The sequence below is a fragment of the Lactuca serriola genome, chromosome 8, assembly GCF_051521515.1.
Source record: "Lactuca serriola cultivar US96UC23 chromosome 8, Lser_US96UC23_V15, whole genome shotgun sequence".
Taxonomy (NCBI): Eukaryota; Viridiplantae; Streptophyta; class Magnoliopsida; order Asterales; family Asteraceae; genus Lactuca; species Lactuca serriola.
In genome coordinates, this window is record NC_136415.1 from 321,341,074 (window position 1) to 321,366,367 (window position 25,294).

General features: G+C 37.1%; 1 long non-coding RNA gene across 1 annotated transcript; it reads right to left on the minus strand.

Annotated features, from left to right (window-relative positions):
- Positions 1-23,468: 23,468 nt before the first annotated feature.
- Positions 23,469-24,531, minus strand: LOC145069127 (uncharacterized). The gene is made up of 3 exons (XR_013689303.1): positions 24,391-24,531; positions 24,173-24,309; positions 23,469-23,802 (listed from the first exon to the last, which is right to left on the minus strand). It is a non-coding gene; the product is annotated as an uncharacterized LOC145069127 (long non-coding RNA).
- Between the last annotated feature and the right edge of the window lie 763 nt (positions 24,532-25,294).

Here is a 25,294-nt window from a genome sequence, read left to right on the forward strand (position 1 = left end):
AGCTTTCTGGTGCTGAAGGGCTTTCGGGTGCAGTTGTGCTTTCGGGTGGAACTGGAATAGAATTCTCCCCCTCAATTTGTGAGCTCGGTTGTTTTGAAGAGGGTGGATTCTCCCCCTCAACTGAAGCACCTTACTCAGGAGGTTCGTTTGGAAATTGTTCTCCTTCACCCGTTCGTTTGGCGGCATCTTCGACAATTTGCTTCAGATGGTCGACTTTGTTGTCTGCTGCCTTGGCTTCCGAGAGAGTAGCTTTCTTAGGTTCATCGAATAATTCTACAAACTGATCGAACAGATTAGCAATTGAGGCCGTGACTTGACCTGTTTGAGTGAAAATCTCTCCAATTGTTTCTTCAGTAGCTTTTAGCTTTTTGATGTAGTTATCATCGAAAGTCACATAATATGTTTCTTCGATCTTCCTAGAGTGCTTATTTAAGACCCGGTAAGCTTTTGAAGTAAGAGAATATCCCAGAAAAATTCCTTCATCAGCTTTAACATCAAACTTGTTACGATGTCCTTTGGAGTTGAAGATGAAGCATCATGAGCCGAACACATGGAAGAATTTTACGTTCGGCTTCCTGTTATTGATGATCTCATAAGGAGTAAGAGAGAAACGCTTGTTGAGATAAGACCGGTTCTGTGTGAAACATGCTGCAGCAATAGCATCAGCCCAGAAATATAACGGAAGTGAAGCGAAACTTAGCATTGTTCGGGCCGCCTCACACGAGGATCGGTTTCGTCTTTCTACAATTCCATTCTATTGAGGCGTATAGGGAGCTGAGAAGTTGTGACTGGTTCCTTTTTCAGCCAAAAAGTCTTCAAATTCTTTGTTCTTGAACTCCAGTCCATTATCGCTCCTGATGTTGCGAACGACTTTTCTCAGTTGCACTTCAACCTGCTTAATAAACATCTTTAGCTTAGGAGTAGCCTCAGATTTGGGCTTCAGAAAGAATACCCATGTAAAACATGAGAAATCATCAACAATAACAAGAATATACTTGCTACCGCCAATGCTTTCGATAGATGATGGACCACACAAGTGAATGTGAAGCAACTCAAGTGGTTCAACAACTTTTGTGTTTATAATGGATGGGTGACTTTGACGACTTTGCTTCCCCATTTCACACGCAGCACACAAATGTTCTCGATCAAACTTGAGCAATGGGAGACCCCGAACATGACCTCCTGTGACAAGCTTGTTGATGTCTTTGAACTTGAGATGTGAGAGCCTTCGGTGCCACAACCAGCTTTCGTCAGAATGAGCTTTGGATAATAGGCATATAGCTGGATTTCCTTTGATTGGTTTGAGATTGAGAGGAAACATTTCTCCTTTGCGTTCTGATTTGAGAATAACCCTTTTTGATTTCTTCTCTATGATTTATGAACCTTCATCATCAAATGAAACTTTGAGACCGGTGCCTCCTACCAGTTGAGACACACTGATGAGATTATGCTGTAGACCTTCAACATACGCCACCTTTCTTATTGTGAAGTCTCCATTGGTTATCATCCCATAGCCCTTTATCGTTCCATAAGAATTGTTACCGAACTTGACATTCCCACCATTCTGAAGAGATCGAAACTCCCTTAGCTCCTCCTTCCTCCCTGTCATGTGACGTGAGCAGCCACTGTCAATGTACCATTCTTCGTCGAACTGCTCGTCACTTATAACCTGCAAAAATTAAGCAGATTTAGGAACCCAAAGTTTCTTGGGTCCACGTGAGCCTTTCACAGGAACAGGAATAGTAAGAGAAACATCAATAAGATATGTTCTTTTTATTAATGGTGTTTCATCTTTTCTTCTAATGGTAAACACTTTGATTTTGTTAGGATTAGCAACAGTGGGTTTGGTTTCAGGTTTTGGTGTTTGGGCTTTAGACTGCTTTCGGTCTTCCTGGACAGAGGAAATCTTCGATTTTCCTTTCAGGTTCGTTGACGATTTAGAATTTTGTGCACGAACAGAATTGGGTTTAGAAGAGAATTGAGAACTAGAAGAATTAGAATGGGAATTTCTTCTGACTTATGGTTCGATATGACCCTTTTGTTTTTGGTCATTGGAGGTACCGAACCTGGACATTCGGTAGCTATTGCTTTCGGGACCGAACCTGTCCTTTCGGTTGCTGTTTGAACCGAACCTGTCCTTTCGGTTATGTTCCTCATGTGGCCCGAAAGCCTTTTTCTTTGACTTTGAATTTCTATCATGATAAGAGAAATGATTGTTTTGAGAGCGCCAAAACTGCTTTCGCTCAGAGAGATTCTTTTTGTATCTTAGGTTTCTTTGCTGCTTTTGATCTTTCACTTGTTTCGGCTGTCTGTGGATGTTGGCCTTTTGTTTCAACTTCTTGTCAGCCGGTTCACTTTTCACAGATGATGTTTCGCTTGTGGAAGTGACTTCTTCTACAGGTATTTCTTTTGTACCACTTGTGCTTGGCACGTCAAAGTTGTCAGGCTTGTTCAACGGCTCTGGTACATATCTTCCTTTTGTTTTCCAGGACGTTCGCTCTGACAAACCAACTGTTTCATCGACATTATCTATAGGAGCAGACCAAAAGAACTCATCACAGCCATCTGCGTTATCTTCATTCACTATGGCAGTGAGTTCGGCTGTTTGATGCTCAGTTACTCCTGTGACCTTATACACCTGATTTGGTGTTGTTCTCACCTTTTGGTACACAATAGCCTTTTCTTCAAGAATCGGTGACTTATTTTGGGACAAACGAGCGAACTCCACAGAATTTTCAGAAATAAGATTTTTGTGGTTTTCGGGTTCGCTCTTGACAAACTCAGAATAGTCGACTACATCCTCTACAGAAATTTCACTCATATCATCGTCCTCATTAAGTTCAGATGCGTTTTCAACATCAATTTTATTTTCTAAACTTAAATTAGCACTCAATGAGTCGAATTTTTGTATGGTTTCGGTCCTTAGTTTCAGCTTATCGTTTTCATCCAAAAGATTTTTCAGCATGTCCTTATGGTCTTTGGACTTTATGAAATATTATATTTTGTCCAGACCATACATGTAAGTGGGATTCACATCATCAGACGATACAACACTTTCACAGTTGTATGCCTCAACATCGATTTCATCCTCCTTAAACTCAAGGAAGGGTAAAATCATGCGATGTATTTTTTGCCCTATTTCACAATTCAGATGCAGTTGAGTAATGTTAGCATAAAGTCTTTTAGCAATCAAACAGAAAACATTTCTTTGTTTTAAAAGTTTCAAATTGTCTCTTTGTAAATAAATGTTTTCATCCTTAGACATAATCAGCTCTGATTCCTTCTACTCAATCCACATCCTTCGCTCCTCACTCTTGGATGACACCCTGCTTATTTGGTAAGTTAGGTTAGAATTGGTGACCCGTGTTTGAGTTAAACAACTAGCCAGATTTGAGATTCTTGAATTTAGGTTATTTAATTCCTTTTCATATGATTTCTGTGGAACTTTGAATGAGATAAAAAGAGATTGTACCTTCTTGATCAATTCATCAAGCTCATTGATCTGCACACTGAGAGGTTTTTCTATGAAGCATAAGTCCTCTCGCTCCTTGGTGTCCTCATTTCCACCATCTGTATTGTATCCCCTCATGTGAGATACGTCAGTCACCATCAAACACTTTCCGCCGCTTTCACCACCTCTTGCCACATACGCCTTTCCATGCGAAGGCTTTCTCACCTCATCATCTTCTAAGTCAGTTGACCACACCTGCACGCCACCGAACACGTCATCCTCTGCCGAACCCTGTACAATAAGAGCATTCATAGAAGGGTTAGTAGCAGCTTTCTTCCTCTTGATCTCTTCCAGCTTTTTCATCAAGACAACCTCTTCATCTTTCTCCTCATCCTTCTCTGCCATTTTCTTCAGAACACAATCTTTGGCATAATGGTTCTTTCCTCCACAGTAGTAACAGTTCACACCAGAATCTCCATCAACCTTCGCCTCTTTCTTTGGTTCCTCAGTCTTCGGCTTCTCCCTTACCTTTTCTGAACTGTAGCTTCCCTGCCAATTTCGGTTCTTATTGGTAGGAAACCTCTTCTTGATGAACCTTTTTGGAATGGACACCATCATAGCATAATCTTCTGAAGTAAGATCGTAGTCCTCCAGGTTCAAATCTTCATCTTCTACTACATTCTTGCTTTTGGACAGGAGTGCCAAGGACCCCAAACTTGAGACCACATTCTTCTCTTGCATGACAATCTTTTCTTGGGATTTTAGAATCCCCACCAGTTTAGCCAATGAATATGACTTGAACTGCTCATGAGCTTTAACTGTAGAAACGAAAGCTCTCCATTCAGATCTTAGGCCATTCAATAAGGTGACCTTCTGTTCAATCAGCTTCCTTTCGATATCATGTTTTATCGTCTTGCTAAGAAGATGATTGAAGCGATCAAACGTCTGTGTGATGGTCTTATCAGAATTTTGCTTGAATTCTCCAAACTCAGAGAAAAGCAACATCTGAATAGAGTGCTCTAAATCTTCATCTGTGGAATACAGCTCTCGCAACCTATCCCAGATTTCTATAGCGGTACTACAGGAACTCACCAACCTAAACATGTCAGATTGAAGAGGGAATCAGATTAGTCTCAATGCTTTGATGTTGCACTGAAACTTCTCCTTTCGTCTTGATCAACGTCTTTTACATCTTTTAACAAATCATTATATTCTTTCTGAGTTTTAATGATCTTGGATGTTCCTGAGTGAGCAAATGGTCCAGACATAATGGCTTCCCAAATAAGATACCCATTATCTTCAGATCCGATGACATAGTCTTCAAAATAATGAGCCCAAACTTCGTAATCCTGGGTGTATAGAATAGGAATCTTCGTCGTTGATCCAATATTGTTTGAGATGTTGATAGGATTAGATTGAGAATCGTCCATGCTTGATCGTTTAACCTGTTTGAAAGATCAGACTTGTAATATGTAATATTAGGGCAAACGAATAAATAAAGAGATACGTCAATTATGGAGTGACGGCTCAATAAATATCAGTTAATGCGGAATAACCCTAATCGCTTCTTTCACAGAAGAGATGTGTATGAATTACACAGCCTCCTGCTCTGATACCAATTGATGAGTTTATAAAACTCTTTGATCGATTAGATCTTTAAAATAGGCGAATAAAGAAAGCAATAACAGTTAAACAAAAACACAAGTATGGATCTGAAAGAGTTGAATGATTCAATTAACTCAATCCTCAGCAGAGCTCGATAAAGAACTTCCGCTGTCGAGGATTCTAGGGTTACAGATGATAAGAACGTGTACGCTATAAAATCTCTATCAAAACATTACGTTCCAGAATGCATGCAAGCATCTTTATATAATAAACCTTATACGAAACTCACGGATGGACAGGCCGATACCGGAGACAAAACTTGGACTAGCTAACGAGCCCAAAGACACAACACTAAACTGGACCCAACAAACATCGAGTTACCAAAGCGTTTTCGTAAAATCAATGTATAACCAACTCATAGTCAACAACTCATATCTCTAGGTTTGAAGAATATAAGATATTATTGTCTCAATATCACTCATGATAAAATCCATGATGTGAGTCAAATGAGCGTAGGTTTAATCCAATACTCAGAACTTATGAGCACTCATGAATGTTGTAGCAACTCTTGCTATGTCCAACACCTTAAACATCTACAAGCCAACTTCATGACAATCTTGATTCATATCTACTTCTAACTATGACAGACTGTGAATGGTTTGAATAACTTAGACATTCGGGAAGAATGACCTAGTTATTCTGGAAGTCAAAACATGCAAAGTGAAACACAAGAATAATCGAATCCAATATGGTCTCAGAACTTATGAATATAAATAAAACACCTTTTATTTATCACCATATTAATTACACATTATTCATTGCATAATGTTTCAAATAATCAACTTAATACTTGAATTAAAACAGTGGTGATGTCATGCTCTAAGCATGCACACTATGTTTATCCAAACTATAGTTATATCATACATCGAGTATGCACACTATGTTTTTCTATGATCCTTACTTTGTGGTGAACATAATTTCAATGATTCTCATTTCACAAACTCAAATCCTTACCATAAATGTAAGAATTCCAAATTCCTGCCATTTACCGAAATTTGTTAGATTCTAAACTTATATGCATTGATCCTCTCATAATGACTATGCACAAAGTCACAAAGACTACAGACATTACAAAGTATTCCAATGGAGATCATTCCATGGAAACGAAGTCTCAAATTCAAAGTACATTGCTTTGAACATCCTTCTTGCATTAAGTTTCCTAATCTTACACAGATTTAATGAATAACCTCCACCGATGGAAACATTTCCATATTCCCATTTTGACTATCACTTCTGAACAAGAGCTACCTCTTTTCAGAATATGCCAATATGGTCCTCTCCAAAAATTTACACCATACTTCCAACTGTCCTTGATCAACCAATCTTTGGTAAACCTTAGATTGTCCTCGACAACTGCTTAATCATCTTAGTCATATCTAATTCTAGACCTTTTTCCCCTCTTAATGCCCTGGGCATTTGGAAAATTTAGAATGGATAAATATTATAGCACTTGTAATCGATCCTATATCGAAGCATATGGGACACGATTCATGATGTCTCACATAAAGACATGATCCTAGATCAGTCTTTTGCTACGATATTTTTTGTTTTCCATGTTTTCATAATTCGACTGTGAAGAGGGATGCCGTAATCATAACAGAATTTGAGAACACAATATATATATATATATATATATATATATATATATATATATATATATATATATATATATATATATATATATATAGAATTTTCCTTATGTTGAACCATTCCAACATAAAATTCATATATATATCCTTGACTAAAGATGATTAAAGTCTCAATCTAAGCTTTTAGAATTGAAATGAAGTATAATTTCCTCTCCCTTAATTATAGCAAAACAACTTTTCCTAATTGAAACTTTTGTTTTCTATAGTTAACATTGCTAACTTGCATCACTTATTATAATTATCATGCTCCCACTAACATGATGATTATTAGCATAACACTTATGCTACCACTAGCTTTCACATGTACTCAGAAATCAGCTGGACTTCTAGAAATCAATACTTTATTGACTTTCTTACCAAAGTTCAGATTTCTGATACGAAATGTTTTGACAGAACTGTATCAAAATCTTACAGCTTTCCTTAGATAGCACACATGTGTGTCTAAACAATTTCAGAACTATGAAAAGGGATGTCGTAATCATAGTATCAATTGTTTCAACCTTTTCCATTCCTCACAAGTCCATGTTAGTGTGCCGGTTAACCACACACGCTCCACTAACGACTTTGAGAATGCAAATATCACAATTGCTATCTACTTAAAATCACTTAGTGAAAGCGTTTCCTCACCATCATTTTCGTGAATCGGAGAGAAACCTTATAACACGTAGATTTTATGGTGTATGTGTTCCTATCCATGTGAATTTGTCAAAACCATAATCACAAGACAAGGTTAGTGACAAATCCAAGCTCATATGGACGAAGCTTGTGCAGTCTTAACTTCTTGCCACCTAGCAGCACAAGGGCCAGCCATTGCTTCCGAGTTGTTATGCAACCAATTGAGAATTCTTAGTACTCATATGCAAAGCCAACTTTAACTAGAATGGGCACAGGAATAGGAATATGTCAACACAATAGGTTATAAACCTCAAGTCGTGTGCTAGTGATAAACTACATGTTTTATTCTTGATTAGATCTTGAAACTCTTTCAAGATCTGTTAGACTCTTACTATCCTCTTGACATATAAGACTCGCTTGACAAGAACCATTCCTTCACAAACAAATATTCAAGAGATAGTGTGGATTCTTATCAAGACAAACACTTCACACAATTGGCCTTATTTGGTCTTTGTTTTATCCAAAACATCACAACTTACCAACTTCAAATGTACAAGAGTAGACATCATTTTACTCTTACATTTGACAAGTGTTATAAACTTTTGTTAAGATGACTCTAATACTTGTTTTGGAACGAAGTATGATTCATCTTCATGATTTAACCACTTCAACAATTCATGACTCCTCTTCTTAGCCATAAGAACGCAGTAAGATGTCCTTAAAGGACTAACTGTGATATGATTTCTTAATCACTAAGATGATCACAAAATATCATACTAAAGTACTCTCCCATCTTTTCAGATTTGAGAAACTTGTATCTTTCTGTCTAATTTGATTCTTCTCATTCGTTCTGCAATATATCAAAACTTTTCCAATGCTTCAGAATTATACTTAAACTTGTAAGTATAACCATATTTACTAAGCCTTAACAAATCATGACGAATAGTCTTTCTATCTTTTGTGGTGCACTTGACTAGTGCACAAGAATGTGTACTCAATCCCTTCGTCTTTCACTTGACTCACATATAAATGTGAACAAGGAATTAGTCTTAATTTTCCAAAGATGAAAATTCTCATTCATCATACGACTTGCATGATTCCAAGTTTCTGTCCAAATGAAACTTGGGTGATGAGAATCTTTCCTTATTTGGTAAATATAGACACTACCACAAATGAAAGAATCAAATTCATATTTTCATTATTGCTAGAAACATACAAACATCAATTTTCCATAAATGTCATTGCAAGGAGATATAAAATAAAGTAAAACAAAATTTTATTTATATATAAATGCAGAATAAACTTTTTCCTTACAATGAAACATTAAATGAAAACTATGCTATTACATATTTTCTAGCAATATATCATAACTCCTAAGTAGTAGCTCAAAAATCTGGTCTTTGAACCATGCGATTGAAATCCATCTTCGCGATCAGATTCATCGTGCTGTTCCTTTAAGTTTCCTTACCTTTGCTTGATCCTACCAAACATCAAAATGTAACCGAGTCACATTTTGTATTAAGAATCATCAATTAGGAACTTAACAAAGTTAGATAGTGGACTTACCTGAAGCAGAGTCAAACTTTTGATTCTTCCTTCTCTCAGATCTATTAGGTAGCCAGGGCAGCTTCGCAACCAATACCCCTTCCTTTGGCAATAGAAACATATGGACTCTTTGGTAATGGTACATGGGACTATCTCAGACTTAGCCTTTCTCTTTACCATTTGGTCATCCGAGTTGACTATGGCTGATCCCTTTCCATTGGGAAGAGAAAGCTTTTCTGGATATCCAATGTTACCATTGTCAATGTCCATGGAAGTTTGGGAAGTTTATCTTTTAATCAAATTTGCTTTACATGTGCTCCAAATCATTGCTGATTTAGCATCATCAAGAAAATAGGTAAGATCATTAAGCGTCATGTCATAGTCTGTTATATAGTAGTCGTAAAGGAACTCACTATGTGACTTAAGAAGTGATTGAAGAACTTAGTCAGCATCCAACTTCCTCAAGACTTTGAGACATGACTCTCCAGGCTTGTTAATATGTGACTTCATCTCCAAGATGTGAGCACACATAGATTTTGCTTGCCAATAGGGCTTTAGTGACCTTGAACTATTCAAGAACTTGTGGGATATGGAGAATAATTAGAGGAGGTGGAGGAGGAGAAGTTTGATTTCCATGAAGTTTGGGAAGATCATAGTTGTCTGAACCAGACATCTTCAATGGGACAAATTCAAGTTAGTTGATTTAAGTCCTTAATAGAACACCCAATAAGAAATATTAAGGCTAGGACCCAACACAATATTTTATAACTTGGAAGAGGGATGTCATACTCCAAGCTATAAAATATTTGAAGGTAGGTGAAGGACGATTCACCAATTTCCACCATGAAAACGAAATAATTTATTAGGTTTTAATTGGATTTGAAAATCCTAGATCTTTTGAGATTCATTGAACTTTTCAATGGCATGTTTCAATCTCGATTGTGCCCTCTCAATTTTGTGACTAGGATGTTGAGGATCACAAACAAGGTGTGAATAACCATGGAAATATACTTGGTACCCTTAATATTTATCACTTAATCGATGTGTCAGTTAACCACACGCGCTCCACCGATCCTATGATAAACATTAAGTTACCCTTTGCCTACCTTGTTAGATCCAAGCTAGTGTTTCGGTTAACCACACGCGCTCCACTACCAACTTAAGCAAAGTGCAAAGTTTAATTTCATGGGTTAGCACTAAATTCACATTTTCCTAAAGTAACTAAGATTGGGAATTTATAAAAGGTTTAGTTACTTTATATTTATCATTATACTTATAATGAAGAGAAAATTAGTGTTTTGTCCTACCCGTTCGGCTAACGACCTTCCACCAGTCAAGGAAGTGGTGGGTGAGAGTGGACACTCATTAAACTGTCATTTTATAGGTAGTAACCTTATACTCCGCTTACAGACCGACTTCGTGAATGAGGCCTACTAACGGTAATAATGACTTTGTTCTTATACATACACACACACACACACATATATATATATATATAATTATTAACTATTAATATTATAATAGTATAATGGTTGAATTTTAACTTTTAAAATTCTAAGGGCTAAACTTGTAATTAAAGTATTCATGAGGGGAAACTTCACAAATTCCAAAACTTTGAGGGCAAGTTTTGAACAATTCAAAAACTTTTGGATTTTCATAACTTATGAGTTTATTTAAGGTTTTAAAACTTTAATGAAGAGACTCTTGAACATCCATAACTTGAGGACGAGTTATGGAGTTCATAAAACAAAAAGACTCTTCAATTGTGTAACCTATGAATTTTCATGCATCTTTAAAAGAAATGACTTTTGGTAATCCATGAATTGAGGAAAAATTATGGACTCCATTAAAAAACATTTAGATCAAGAATTAACTAACAACCAATTTGCAAATATTTCCTATGATCTACCAAAACTCATAAGTGTATGAACAATCATATCAACAATTTCAAGAATTAAATAAACACACATAAACATAAACTTTTGATAATAACCTTGAAATTGGTTTACCATAATCATTGCCACATCAAAAACTAGTTTTATAAGTCCAAAACAGTATAAGGTAATGATTCCAGACCAATTCCAACCTTAAAACTCGAAGATATGCTATCAGGGGGTCCAACTCGTCGAGTGCATGAACCAACTCGACGAGTTGGATGATTTCATGCATGGACTCGGCGAGTCCACTGTCCAGAACAGCAAAAAATCAATTTTTTCAGCATTTTTCATCAAGTATAATTAAAAACAAGCCTAGGCTCTGATACCACTGATAGGATTTGAGCATTCTAACACTACTATGGTGTACATGCAACCCTATAAACCTTGGGTCTATGTTTTCTCTATTATACATGCAAATATTCAATATTCCAAGGTTTCATCCTAACTAGCATAATAAGAAGTAACTATACAAAAAGAATCTAGTAGAATGACATACCTTTTGATGGAGGTTGAAGTCTTGAACCTTTAAGAGCCTACTGGCTCAAGTCTTGCACCTAAAATGGTTCACACAACACCAAGAACTCTTGTAATAACTAGAGAATAAGGATACTTAGGTTCACACTCATGAAATCAGTTTGCCCTATTTGTGTACACACACTAGTGCTTATTTCATGAACTAGGGACCTCTTTATATACTGCGGAGGATTAGGGATACATTCATGTAAACCCTAATACCCATGACCTTTCGTTTCCATTGGATCCATGGGTTAAACACACCATGGACTATCCATGAAAGCTTAGCCCAACCTAAATGAACTTGGCCCATCCTATATATATATATATATATATATATATATATATATATATATATATATATATATATATATATATATATATAAGAGTCCATATTTAATTAGTTCCTTTTTGATCACTGAATTAATTCTAAATTAATTCTTGATCAATACTAATTAAATAATATGATTCCATATTAATATATTAGAAAGTATAATATATTAATATAAATCATAAGTATCCTTTTTTCTCATTTTTTCTATCCAATTGTTCTGATTCCATGCAACCCAAATGGACCATGCCAAATCGGGTCAAGTACATACCAATTATAGTTATGGACTTAGACATTAATCCAACATACCATGCCTTCCTATCCCACACAGTAGATGGGAAACAGGAAGCAAAAAACATCAAAGATGCTCCAGAAGTCCGTAACCTTCCCGAAGACCCCCCAGGAATACCACCTGTATGAAAAGTCAAAGTTCGAAATCGACTTAAGATGCAATAGCTAGCGGAAAAAGTAGTTGTAAATATTGTCTCACCCAAACTAATCACATCACTCATGAAGAAACTAAGGACCCATGCTGGTAATCTATCACTACTAGGTGTATACATTAGGGTGGTATATAATTAACATTCTACGGACTTAGAATGTGTGATTCCACCTTAAATCCCATTCCTTGTTTGGTTGTGGGCCTAGGGCAGAATCACTTACCTGATTGTCTTTCCGATATTAATTATATACTACTTGTATACACAAAGCAATGATAGATGAACCTGGTATGAGTCATACCACGAACCCCAAGACAAAGCTGCCCGGGACTGCGGGAAGGCGTGCTACAAAATTTAGTGATGAACCAAAACCCATACACTTCCTACCGATCAAAACAACATGTGAAATAGAAAAGCTGACAGCAACGTATCACAAGGAGGCTTCAAGACTGCACATTATACCACTATCAGTTACTACGGATAAGGGACAATCGAGTCACCTTGCACTTTTGACATCCATTACATAAGCCTTTGAAAAACCCAAATCCTCTTGAGTATAGCTTACCATCCCTAAAAAACAGTCAGAATGAGTGAAACATTCAAACATTAGAAGGTATGCTTCGTGTCTGTGTGATAGACTTTGACAAAGCATGGGACGCTCACCTAACACTGGTTGAATCCTCTAATAAACAGTAACTACCTGCCAGCAATGCCTCTCTAATTGAAGCACTATACGGACACAAGCACAAATCACCACTAAGTTGGATTGAAGTTAGGAACTCCCAATAGGGTAAGAAGTCAAATGACCAAAAACACCCTCACTGACCCAGAGATCACAAAGGAGGTGACATAAGAGATCGTTCGAATCCGTGAGCAACTAGAGGCATTTTAGGATCGGCCCATTGACTTACAAACCCCAACTACCGTAGGAACTCGGTAACATACACTTGATCTTCCACGTCCAATCTGAAATAGTATATGTCCGACGAGACTCTAGTAATCCCACTCGATGAAGTCAAGGTAAATAAGAGCCTACAATTCGTACAATTCCGTTGGAACGCCATGCGAGGACCCGAACTCATGAGGAAACGAGAAGACCAGATGAAACAAGATTACCCACATCTTTTCCTTAGTTCATGAATAGCCACTATAGAAATAATTTTGGAACGAAATTCCCTCTAACGGGGGGATGATGTGACAACTGGAAAAGTTGAAATCGAACAAAGTCTAAGAGTGTATTATGTATAGGTGAAACCACATCTTAACCTTGTTGTAATGGATCATCTACACCCAAAAGGAATTATTGGTATAGGTAGATATATACTTCGGAAACCATATTCATAATAAACCTTTCAAAGTCAACAAGGCTAACTAATGGTAGTTATAAGTCATCAAAAATAAAATAAATAAATTAAGCATTGACTTTACACCCTACCTTGAAGTTTTTGGTTTTGGAAATCTAGAGTCATGTTATGGCCGAAAACTCATCCTAGAATCAAAAGCACATGCTAAGGACCGAAATCACCCCACATGGGATCACCACAAGATCGAAAACACCTACTTTAAGGCCCACTAGGACCGAAATCAACATTTGTGAGTATGTATAAGGTGATTTCGGCCATGCCTTGGCCGAAATCATCCTTAGTTAGGCAGAAATCTCCTTAAGTAGCTAGATATTTATGCCACTTGATTGGTGGATACTCTTTTCAAGATGATAAGTTCCACAAACTTAGGTAAACATCACTTCGTCTTACCATTTCCTTTCCTATATAAATTACAATTTTAAGACTCATTCTAGTTAAACATTTTCATCACATTTCTCTCAAAGATTAAAACCTTACCTTCATACATTTCCAAAATCATCTTCAAGCATTTCCCCTAGAGAGAGTGTAATAGCCCGAATCTCCAGGTATCTTTTATGCTTATATTTTTGGAGTTTTGTGAGGGGACTCGGCGAGTTGGAGCTCAAACTCGCCGAGTAGGATCGCGGTTCAGGACGCGGGTTCGCGCCCGGACTCGACGAGTCCAAGGAATGGACTCGGCGAGTCCTCGCTGTTTAATGAAACCCTAAATTCCCCATCCTAAGCCCTATTTAAAGGACCTTATGGCCCTTCATTGCGGCTACCTGGGTCTTGAGAGCACCAAAACAGCTGAGGGATTCGTGTGAGTGAGATAAGAGGCTATTGTTTACCAAATTTGTGTGTTTTTGCAAGAAAGGAAGAGGAAAGTCAAGCTAGAAGAGTTGGGGAGCTGGGATCTTCTTTCATTTCATCTGAGGAGGCTTCTTGAGGTATCATTCAGAGCTCATTTCCGTATTTTTGTTGATTTGGTCAAATATAGGGTTTCTTCATGCCTTATTTGCTTTGTATTGGAAGTGTGAGAGGTCCCATGGGGTTATGGTGCTTAGATCTGGACCTTAGTAGGTCCAGAGAGTCCCTAATGTCATGCTTTATGTCCTCCCTTTTGGGTTGGAGGCTAGGGTTGCCATTTTAGAGGTTATTTCTCCAAAAAGAGCCTTGTAGGTGTTGTATGGTAACCAAGATATGGACTTTACATGATGAATAAGCTTAGGAGGGCCAGATCTATGAGGGGATGGTGCGGATCTGACCTCAGAAACTAGTTTGAGTTGATGCATGGCATGGACTCGCCGAGTCTGAAGAACAGACTCGGCGAGTAGCATGAAGATTGTCCTTAACCACTCAGCGAGTGGTCCTGCCGAGTTAAGGATCGACTCAATGATTCAGGGAGAGTTAGTGAGGGTTGACAGTTGGACTGAATCGAGCTGGGACTCGCCGAGTTGTTCTTGAGACTCGGCGAGTCGAGTCGTGGTGGCCCCGCGATTCGTGCCAGGTGGAACCCGTCGAGTCAGGGGAGTACTCGACGTGTCAAAAGAGAATCCTAGAGAGTTGGTGAATATGTATAGACTCGCCGAGTCGCCCTAGTGCACTCGTCGAGTCCGGTCAAAGTTGACCGTTGACCGTTGACCAGAGTTGACTTGATAGGGGTAGTCAGCCTTAGTGGTAAAAGTGTTAATTAAGAGATATATGATGTTATAGGAGGATTATAGCTCGGAGGATCGAGCACGAGTGATTTCCAGGATTCACGAGTTATCGAGATACACGAGGTGAGTCTTCTCACTATACTTTACCTTGAGTAGGTAATCAGAGTTATGTGTCAGAGTATGTGTATGTTATGTGTATGCTATGTGTTTTACTGCATGATGTCTATGTGATTTATGTTGTGCATGTTTATAGAGTTGGAACCAGAAGGTTCCCAGAGTTAGAACCTGAGGGTTCACAGAGCTTGGGTGCACGGACCCATAGAGTTATAGCCTCGAGTGGCTAATATATGTTTATGTGGTATTTTGGGGAACTCACTAAGCTTTGTGCTTACAGTGTTAGTGTTGTCGTTTCAGGTACTAGTGATGACCGTGGGAAGGCGCCGGCTTGATCTGTACACACGCATGGGATTTTTGATATATATAGGATCTTGGGATTTTGTATGATGTGAATTGGGATTTAAACTTAATGTTTTTATGAAAATTAAATGAGAAATGTCTTTATAATTTGCGAAAAATTATTTTGAAATTCACGGTGTTACAAAAAGACTTTTCCTTGATCCTAAGGAAACATAGTAAGTGTTCAATGTATATATATATATTCTAGTGTCATTTAACACTTTATTTGTTAGTATCTTATTTGCACCTATATTATGTGTTTAAAACAAATTAGGACATGACTATATTCACGTATTATAACTCGAAGATCATCGCTTCACTTCGTTATTCCGCCAAGAACGCATTCAAGGTGAATTCATACCCCCACATTTTCCAAGATTTTTCTATGTTTTAGGGGAGGGGAATACAAGTAAAACACAAGGATACTTGTGTAAATATACAAATCGTTTCTTATGTTTTCTTATATTTTCTTACGTAAAATTGCTAAATAACGTTACTACCAAACTCATAAATTCTTACATGCAAAGTTGTTAAAATACAAAGTTTTTTCGTTTCAATAGAACATACATTATAAACTATAATAGGTATAGTTCATGAGTCATTTTTACAATATTTATACAATTAGAAATTTCTATTGAAAAGTTACATTTTCATTTACCAAACGGTATTACATTTTCATTTACTAAAGGGTATTACATTCTCATTTACTAGAGAGTGTTACATTTTTATTTACTAAAATTTTTTCATTTCATTACTAATAAACTCGTTGAAGCAATAAATTTGTGAGACACATCTTCAAGTACTTACCTAAGTACCGACAAAAGTCCTAACTTATAACCAACATATCTTGCAGGGAGAGCGATATATTTATGTATAGATCTACATGTTGGATAAGGTGTCTAAGTCCATAACTATATTTGAGATGTACTTGACCCGAACCGACATGGTTCATTTGGGATGCACTTCACCCGAACAATTTATATGGATAATCTTTTGAAAATAATAGAAGTTATGATTTATTAATATATTATATGTTCTAATATATTAATAAGAAATCATATTATTTAATTAGTATTGATCTAAAATTAATTAGAAATTAATTTAGATATCAAAAGTGTGACTAATTAAATATGGACTCTTGTATTTATAATATGACATCCACATTTTTCACGGCCAGAAAAAACCGATTTTGTTTATGCTTTATAAAAATCAGAGTACTTCTTTTAATAAAGAGGTTGCGTAATTTGTTCCCTGAAAAAACATGATAAATACGTTATTAAAACATTTTCGAAGAAACGTATTTTATTCATTTTAAAACATTTGGGATGTTATCGTTAATACAGAAACATAAGCATAAACAGAACTTACATTTATTTACACTAGTGATCTACATCTCTTTAAATCTCTCAGTGTAATGTGACTTCATATCAACATCTGTGATATAAATAAACTGAGTGGGTCAGGTTGGGAAACCTGGTGAGTACATAGGGTTTTCAACCCACAATAATATAATTATTATGTTTAAACAATCAAACAATCAACCCAATTACTCATCCCCATTATCTTCTTTACTCTTAAGGATTTAACCTAAGAGTCATCTATCATGCATTCGTTTATTCCGAAGTCCCTTACTTCCAAGGTTATAGGACTGGCACTAAATCCATAGCTGCCAATGTTCGTTTGTAAAGCACTAATTCCATAGCTGCTATAGTCTATTCATCGGGTAATAAATCCATAGCTACCAGTGTTTATCTAATAGGTACTAAGTCCATAGCTACCAATTCCTAACAGGTACTAATTCCATAGCTACCGGTGTTTGTCCAATAGACACTAAGTCCATAGCTTCCGATATTTATTAGGCACTAAGTCCATAGCTGCCGATATTTATTAGGCACTAAGTCCATAGCTGCCAACATTTACTCACATCATCTTTTATCTCTCATCATTCATCTACCCATGTCATACCCAACATATTCGTATATATAAAATACGTCTACAGTTTAAATCATTTAAAACATGTATAAAATGTTCATCCATCATAAACAGCAAGTATTCAGATAATATGCACACATAGCACGTAGTTTATATAAAATACTTCATATCTATGGTAAGATGAAAGGGACTATGCACTCACTTGAAAGGTGGTGACTCAATACTCGGACAGCGCTCCGATACTCTCAAAACAATTTCTTTTTATAAAACCTAGTACCATTACACTAGGGTTTAGTCTAACGATAACCGCAACAAATTAATAGTCTGACTATTATTATTATTATATAAGCGTTAAATAAAACTCAATATAACTCATAATAATAGCGCAAATAATTATTTTATTAGGACCTAATAACATTACAATAATTATTTGAAAGCTATATTAAAAGTTGTGTAAGCGTAGCTCACTTACAGTGGATTTTAAAGAAAACCGGGCTTTGCTCGTAGCAGCGTTTCGAAACCAAAAGACCCTTTTTCTCGGGACTCCAGGAGCCTCGGGGCTTCCCTCGGGAGCTAAGGGGGTTTACCAAGGGTTTTGGGGGCTCAAAATAGGCTAGAGAGAGAAATAAATCTAGAGAGAGAAAGGAAATGGTATGAAAAACTCGGAAATCTTCGCAGCCTTTTATAGGCACACAGCAGCTCGGACTACGCTGCGCGTTCAGCAGATACGCTAGGCATAGTTCGGATAAGGTTGAGGCATGGCAAGCTTCGGATGGTGAGACGTGGAGGCTTGTGGACCGAGGAAGAGTTCTTGTACGCGGGGCGTTTCGAACCTCGTACACGAGGCGTACTTGTACGCGGGGCGTCGGATGCTAACGTTGGGCGTATGTGAGGGGTTGTGTGTCATGCATCCGAGGCGGGTACTAAGGTCAGCGATGGAGGGTCCAAATTGCGCCACGTCATCGACTCGCATCAGACTTCGCAAATTCGAGTATCGACCTTAAAAATTCGTATCTTCCTCATACGAGCTCCGTTTTTGATGTTCTTTATATCCACGCGAAGGCAGGAACGTACTCTACAACTTTCGTTTAGACTCTGTCGGCTAATTTGACTTGATTTTAAATTTAATTATATTAACAGGCCGGGACAGGATTTGTCCGTTAAATTCTCATAACTTCTTCATCCGACGTCCGTTTTCGCCCATCTTTTTCTCGTTATGCTAATCTTAACGAGATCTTCGATTCTCGTTTAGGTCGTGTAGGCTAAAACCGCTCGGTCTATTATTCGAACTTCGGGCTGTACACTGCTAATCCAAAACTTCGAAAAATCATAACTTCTTCATACGAAGTCAGATTTGGGCGTTCTTTTTATCGATATTCTTAGTTTAACGTATTCTACGAATTTCGTTTAGATTGCTAAGGCTAAATCTCGCTCTATCGTAACTTCACTATTTACGCTTCCCGGTGCCGTGTCGGTTCCGTTGCGAAACTTCGACGGGTCATAACTTCTTCGTTATAACTCGGATTTCGGCGTTCTTTATATGTACGAAAACCTCGTGACATATTCTACAACTTGGTTAAGACTATTTATTATAAATAATATTTTGTCGAAAATTCGTTTTCGACCCCTATTGCCTCTAAATTGACGAGCCCGGATCTACGGGCATTACAATTATCTCCCCCTTAGGATGATTACGTCCCGGAATCATCAACGAAACAGGGCTCGTATAATGACTCCACACGTAATCTCTTTATCCTAGGTATTAATTTATAACTTTTATATTCCTTTAAGTATATCTCTTAGACTTATTGACTGTAAGCAGTACTTGATCGTGCACCTGCTCTCTACCTCAGGTTAGACTCCAAATTATGACCTTCATGTCACAATCTCGATCCTCACTGGATACGAACTTGAGATGAGGTATTTTATTACTACTATGGATCGATGTGTCATATTCTAATGACCTATCATCGTATGTTGCAACGCTTAGACTTAGGTCTCTTAGAGTCATATTCCGGAATGGAATATACCTTCCTTCATGGTCTAATGTGATGTAATCACATTTTAACATGTAGCATTTCTAGCTACCAACTTCTTTAATAACGAGCACGATACTTCTATTGATCGCTTTGATTTCGATTGTTTGGTTTAAGTCGGACGCTACATCAAACTTGGTTCTCTGAACCACGTAACCTACTCATCGTAGTAGGACTCAATGTGATATGAACACTAGGTTCGGGATAACAACAATGGTAACGATATACTTGAATAAAACGGAATTAATTACTAGCTTCTTGGTAGCCTTGTGACTTTCCCCTATCCAAGTGTGAGTCATGTGCTTCCGGTAGTATAGGCCTCTACTACCATTCACACCTACTCATACTCGTCCCAAGTATCGTCTTTCAGTTTTCCAAGTCACCATACAAGAAAATCACATAACAATTTAACACACCAGATAACAAAACGAAGATTTTATTATTTCTTGAAACTATTACATAGGTGTTCAAGTTCACCCTGGACTATGCCTCTAATGGGCAACATCATACGATACTATGGCTACTGCATAACTTGATCTTCGGGTATAAAGTCCTCATCCTTGATTCCTTGCATGGTTTTTTGCTTCGTCGAGGATCATGTGAAATGCCCTTGGCCTTGGTGGTGTTTCTGGTCTTGCTGCTTTATTTTTCCTTGGGCAGTCTCTGGACATATGCCCCTTGCCTCCACATCCGTAGCATACTTTATCATTATGTGTGCAGTCCTTAGAATAGTGACCAGTCCTCCCACACTTGTAACAAGTCACTTCTTCGTTGCACTTCCCACAATGCTTCCTCTTGCATTTATCACACCATCTCGCTTCACCTCCATCTCCTCCTCCAAGTTTTGAGAATTTCCTTTCCTTGTTGGACCTTGAAGATCCTTCAAACTTCCGCTTCTCTCCTGCCTTATCTTTTTTCTAGACCCTTTTCTCTTATCTGGGCTTCTATGTTCTTAGCTGCCCTAACAACTGTTTTCAAGGTAGTTGTCATTTTGACCATTGGGCCAAAGTCAGTGGGCAGTCCGATAGCAAACCTATCAATCTTGGAGAGTTCAGTAGGCACCAAGTAGGGGAATAGCTTCATCCTCACGGTGAATGCGGTGGCATACTCATCAACACTCATCTTCCCTTTCTTCGGGTTCTGAAACTCGTTGTTTAGGTCTATCAGATCTATCTCCGAGATGTACTGCATTTTTAACTGTTCCAAGAACACTTCCCATGACATCCTTAAGGCTTCTCCTCGTGGCATCGTATCTGCTAATAGCTTCCACCAGCTCAAGACTCCAGTTTTCAGTTGTCTTACGATGAAGACGGTCTTCTTTTTCTCGCTACAGTCGCAGCTCTCAAACACCATTTCCATCTCGGAGATCCAATCCATAATCTCAACAGGCTTTGGGCTTCCTGAGAGACTTGGTGGTTTCGCACCCAAGAAATTCTTGTACATTCGCCCATCCTTGTCGTTTCTCCTCTCCAGGCCATCTTGAGTCCCCACTTGACTCACTTGGCGGCTGTAGTTCCCTTCCTCCGATTGCTTGGGAATCAGCTCGGGTTGCTCAGTGGGCATAGTATGTTCGTCCTTATTCGATATCCTCGTCATTTCTTCCCTTTGTTCAGCTAGCATAGCCCAATCATGGCTTGAATTCCAGCCATGGTGACTGGCTCAGGTGCAACTTCTTCTGCAACAGGTACTTGCTGAACCACTGGGGGTTGGTTCCTATTCTCATTTGCATTCACGTTTCCGCTACGGGTCCTTGCCATCTTGATCTATACACCGAATAAGGTGAATCTAGACCTTTACTTAGGATTGACGTTTAAATCATCCTTATCACTCCGAAACGTTTACATGCTAGTTCTAATATCGTAGTCGTACGTTTAGAATCCTAAACACATAAGGTTTCCAGATCCGGTCGACAACAGACCATAGATCCGAATAAATAACAGCATCTAAGGCATAAAGCATTTAGCACATAAAAGCATTTTAGGCATAATTCCTAAAATAAGCTAGTACACCTCACAATCATCGCTTAGCATTCTAAGTTTAAGTCTAGAAATAAATCCATATTCCTAGTTCGCTTAAACTAATGCTCTGATACCAACTGTAACATCCCCATTTTTCACGGCCAGAAAAGGCCGATTTTGTTTATGTTTTACAAAAATCAGAGTACTTCTTTTAATAAAAATGTTGCAGAATTTGTTCCTAGAAAAACATGATAAATACGTTATTAAAACATTTTCGAAGAAACGTATTTTATTCATTTTAAAACGTTTGGGATGTCATCGTTAATACAGAAACATAAACATAAACAGAACTTACATTTATTTACACTAGTGATCTACATCTCTTTAAATCTCTCAGTGTAATGTGACTTCATATCAACACCTGTGATATAAATAAACTGAGTGGGTCAGGTTGGGAAACCTGGTGAGTACATAGGGTTTTCAACCCACAATAATATAATTATTATGTTTAAACAATCAAACAATCAACCCAATTACCCATCCCCGTTATCTTCTTTACTCTTAAGGATTTAACCTAAGAGTCATCTATCATGCATTCGTTTATTCCGAAGTCCCTTACTTCCAAGGTTATAGGACTGGCACTAAATCCATAGCTGCCAATGTTCGTTCGTAAAGCACTAATTCCATAGCTGCTATAGTCTATTCATCGGGTAATAAATCCATAGCTACCAGTGTTTATCTAATAGGTACTAAGTCCATAGCTACCAATTCCTAACAGGTACTAATTCCATAGCTACCGGTGTTTGTCCAATAGGCACTAAGTCCATAGCTGCCGATATTTATTAGGCACTAAGTCCATAGCTGCCAACATTTACTCACATCATCTTTTATCTCTCATCATTCATCTACCCATGTCATACCCAACATATTCGTATATATAAAATACGTCTACAGTTTAAATCATTTAAAACATGTATAAAATGTTCATCCATCATAAACAGCAAGTATTCAGATAATATGCACACATAGCACGTAGTTTATATAAAATACTTCATATCTATGGTAAGATGAAAGGGACTATGCACTCACTTGAAAGGTGGTGACTCAATACTCGGACAGCGCTCCGATACTCTCAAAACAATTTCTTTTTATAAAACCTAGTACCATTACACTAGGGTTTAGTCTAACGATAACCGCAACAAATTAATAGTCTGACTATTATTATTATTATATAAGCGTTAAATAAAACTCAATATAACTCATAATAATAGCGCAAATAATTATTTTATTAGGACCTAATAACATTACAATAATTATTTGAAAGCTATATTAAAAGTTGCGTAAGCGTAGCTCACTTACAACGGATTTTAAAGAAAATCGGGCTTTGCTCGGAGCATAGGTTACATAAAATGAAAAGTCTTTCATTTTAATAAACCATTAACTCATAAGTTATGAAAGATGAAAAGTTTTGAAAGTTACAAAACTTGCCCTCAAGTTTTGGAACATGTATAGTCACTTTAAAAAACTTTAGTTCCAAACCCCTAAAATTTTAAAAGTTAAAATTCAACCCTTATATTTTATAATATTATAAGTTTAAAACTCCCTCTGTCCCAAATTCATAGTCCATCTTTCCTTTTTCTTATGTCCCAAAATGATAGTCAATTTCCATAAATAAATAACATCTTTACCAAAATACCCTTCTAACAAACAATACATTTATTAATGATATTAAATGCGTAAAAAGTTTACCTTTTTTTTTTTTTTCCTTCGTTGGTTTTTCTCCAAACAACCTCAATAGTCTTTTTTTTTATAACTTTTCATTATCTTTTTCAAGTTATTGGTTTTTGCTGTTTTCAATTTATTGCAATATTTGTTAGAATTTTTTGTCAAAATCAAATTCTCAATTACTTTTAAACAATAAAGTTATCAATGTATCTCCTTTAGAAAACCAAAACAATTTTTTAAATTGATGTGATACTTGACTAAGGCTACTGCGATTTTTTCCAAATCACAAAATACAATACACTCACAAACACACAAAATACATTCCTTTGTCAAACTGAGCCTTTGTCAAACTGAGATTTAGCCTGATGCCAGATGCGACTAATAGTCCGGTTCGATACCGAGAAATGTGCAACAAAAGTACCTATGGCACCCCTTTTTAACTCTCCGGAATCAGTTGCTTGCAACAAGGCTTCATATATAGCACGACGTTGTACAACACTAATGTATTTTCTTTTAGTGACTATAATCGTGGAATGCTCCATACAAACCTGGAATAAACATAACCAGTTAAAGTTAAACCACAGTTGCAGTAGCAGCTCAAAATAAACCAAAATTTAAAAGCGGATACACAGCAGTAACAATAGAGCAACAAATTAGAGGCCTTGTTTTCAACGACTGGTCTTGGCATACAAGAGACCCTCTATTATTTTGTCACTTCAAAAGGTAACTTAGTAAATGAGTCAACATTTTAAGTATGAACAAGAAATTCCCAGCATGTAAGAGTCTAACATACAAAAATTCCTAGCTTGTGCCAAAATGGAATCATAAAACTCATACACAACAATAATAGATAAACAACAAATGTGTTCTAAAATCAAAACCTAAAGTAGCAATAAAATGAAATTTAGATGAACTTACTTGTGATAATCAGATTAACAACAAATCAAAATCCGAGAAACAACATATCGAGCCCACGGAATGAGAGAATCGCCGGAATTAGATGAACCGTTTGCGACCTAACTCGTGAAATCGTCAAAGAATCGAACCTACAAAACCTACAGAAGTGTTATGAATGTTTTGTTGGTTCCGTTAAAAATGAAAAATCGAACATAGAATGATTGAATACGAGAACTAACCAACAAGTTTTCTTAAAAAAAAAAATTGTGACCGAAGCTGTGAAATCGTCTCCTTATTTTTAGAGAGAGATAGTGTTTAGTTAGAGAGAGAGAGGGATAATGTTTAGTTTATGGGTGGATAAGCTGGCTTATGGGTGGATGAAAGTTAAATACGTCTGCTGTAACTTTTCGCTTCATGTTTTACATTAAAAGAAAATTTTGGCTCCATGTTTTGTGATTAAACAAAAATTTTGGCTCCAAATTTTTATTAACAGATTTTTGGTAAAAAAAATGGAGGGAGAAAATTAGAATATTGTTTTAACAAAAAAACAACGATGGGAAAAAGTTGGTGGGAAAAAATTGGTTCCATATTATAGCCTAAAGGGTAAAACTGTCAATTCATATTGAAAAGTTAGTCATCATTAATGTTTTCTTAATCTTCATGTTTTTTGTCTATGGACTATCATTTTGGGACGAAGAGAGTAATAATTATATATGTATAAGAATAAGTTATTTTATCGTTAGTAGGCCTCATTCAGGAAGCCGGTATATAAAGGGGTATAAGGTTGCTGCCTATAAAATGGCAGCTTAATGGGTGTCCACTCTCACTCACCGCTTCCTTGATCGGTGGAGGGTCGTTAGCCGAACAGGTAAGACAAGGACTTTAAATATTCATTAAAAGTATGATGAATATAATGTAACTAAATGTTTTTTATAAATTCTCAATCTTAGTTACTTTAGGAAAATGTGAATAAGGTGCTAACCCATAAAATTACACTTTGCACTTTGATTAAGTCGTTAGTGGAGCGTGTGTGGTTAATCGGCACACTAACCTGAACTTAACAAGGTAGGAAAAGGGTGACTTAAGGTTTATCATAGGTCGGTGGAGCGCGTGTGGTTAACCGACACATCGATTGAGTGATAA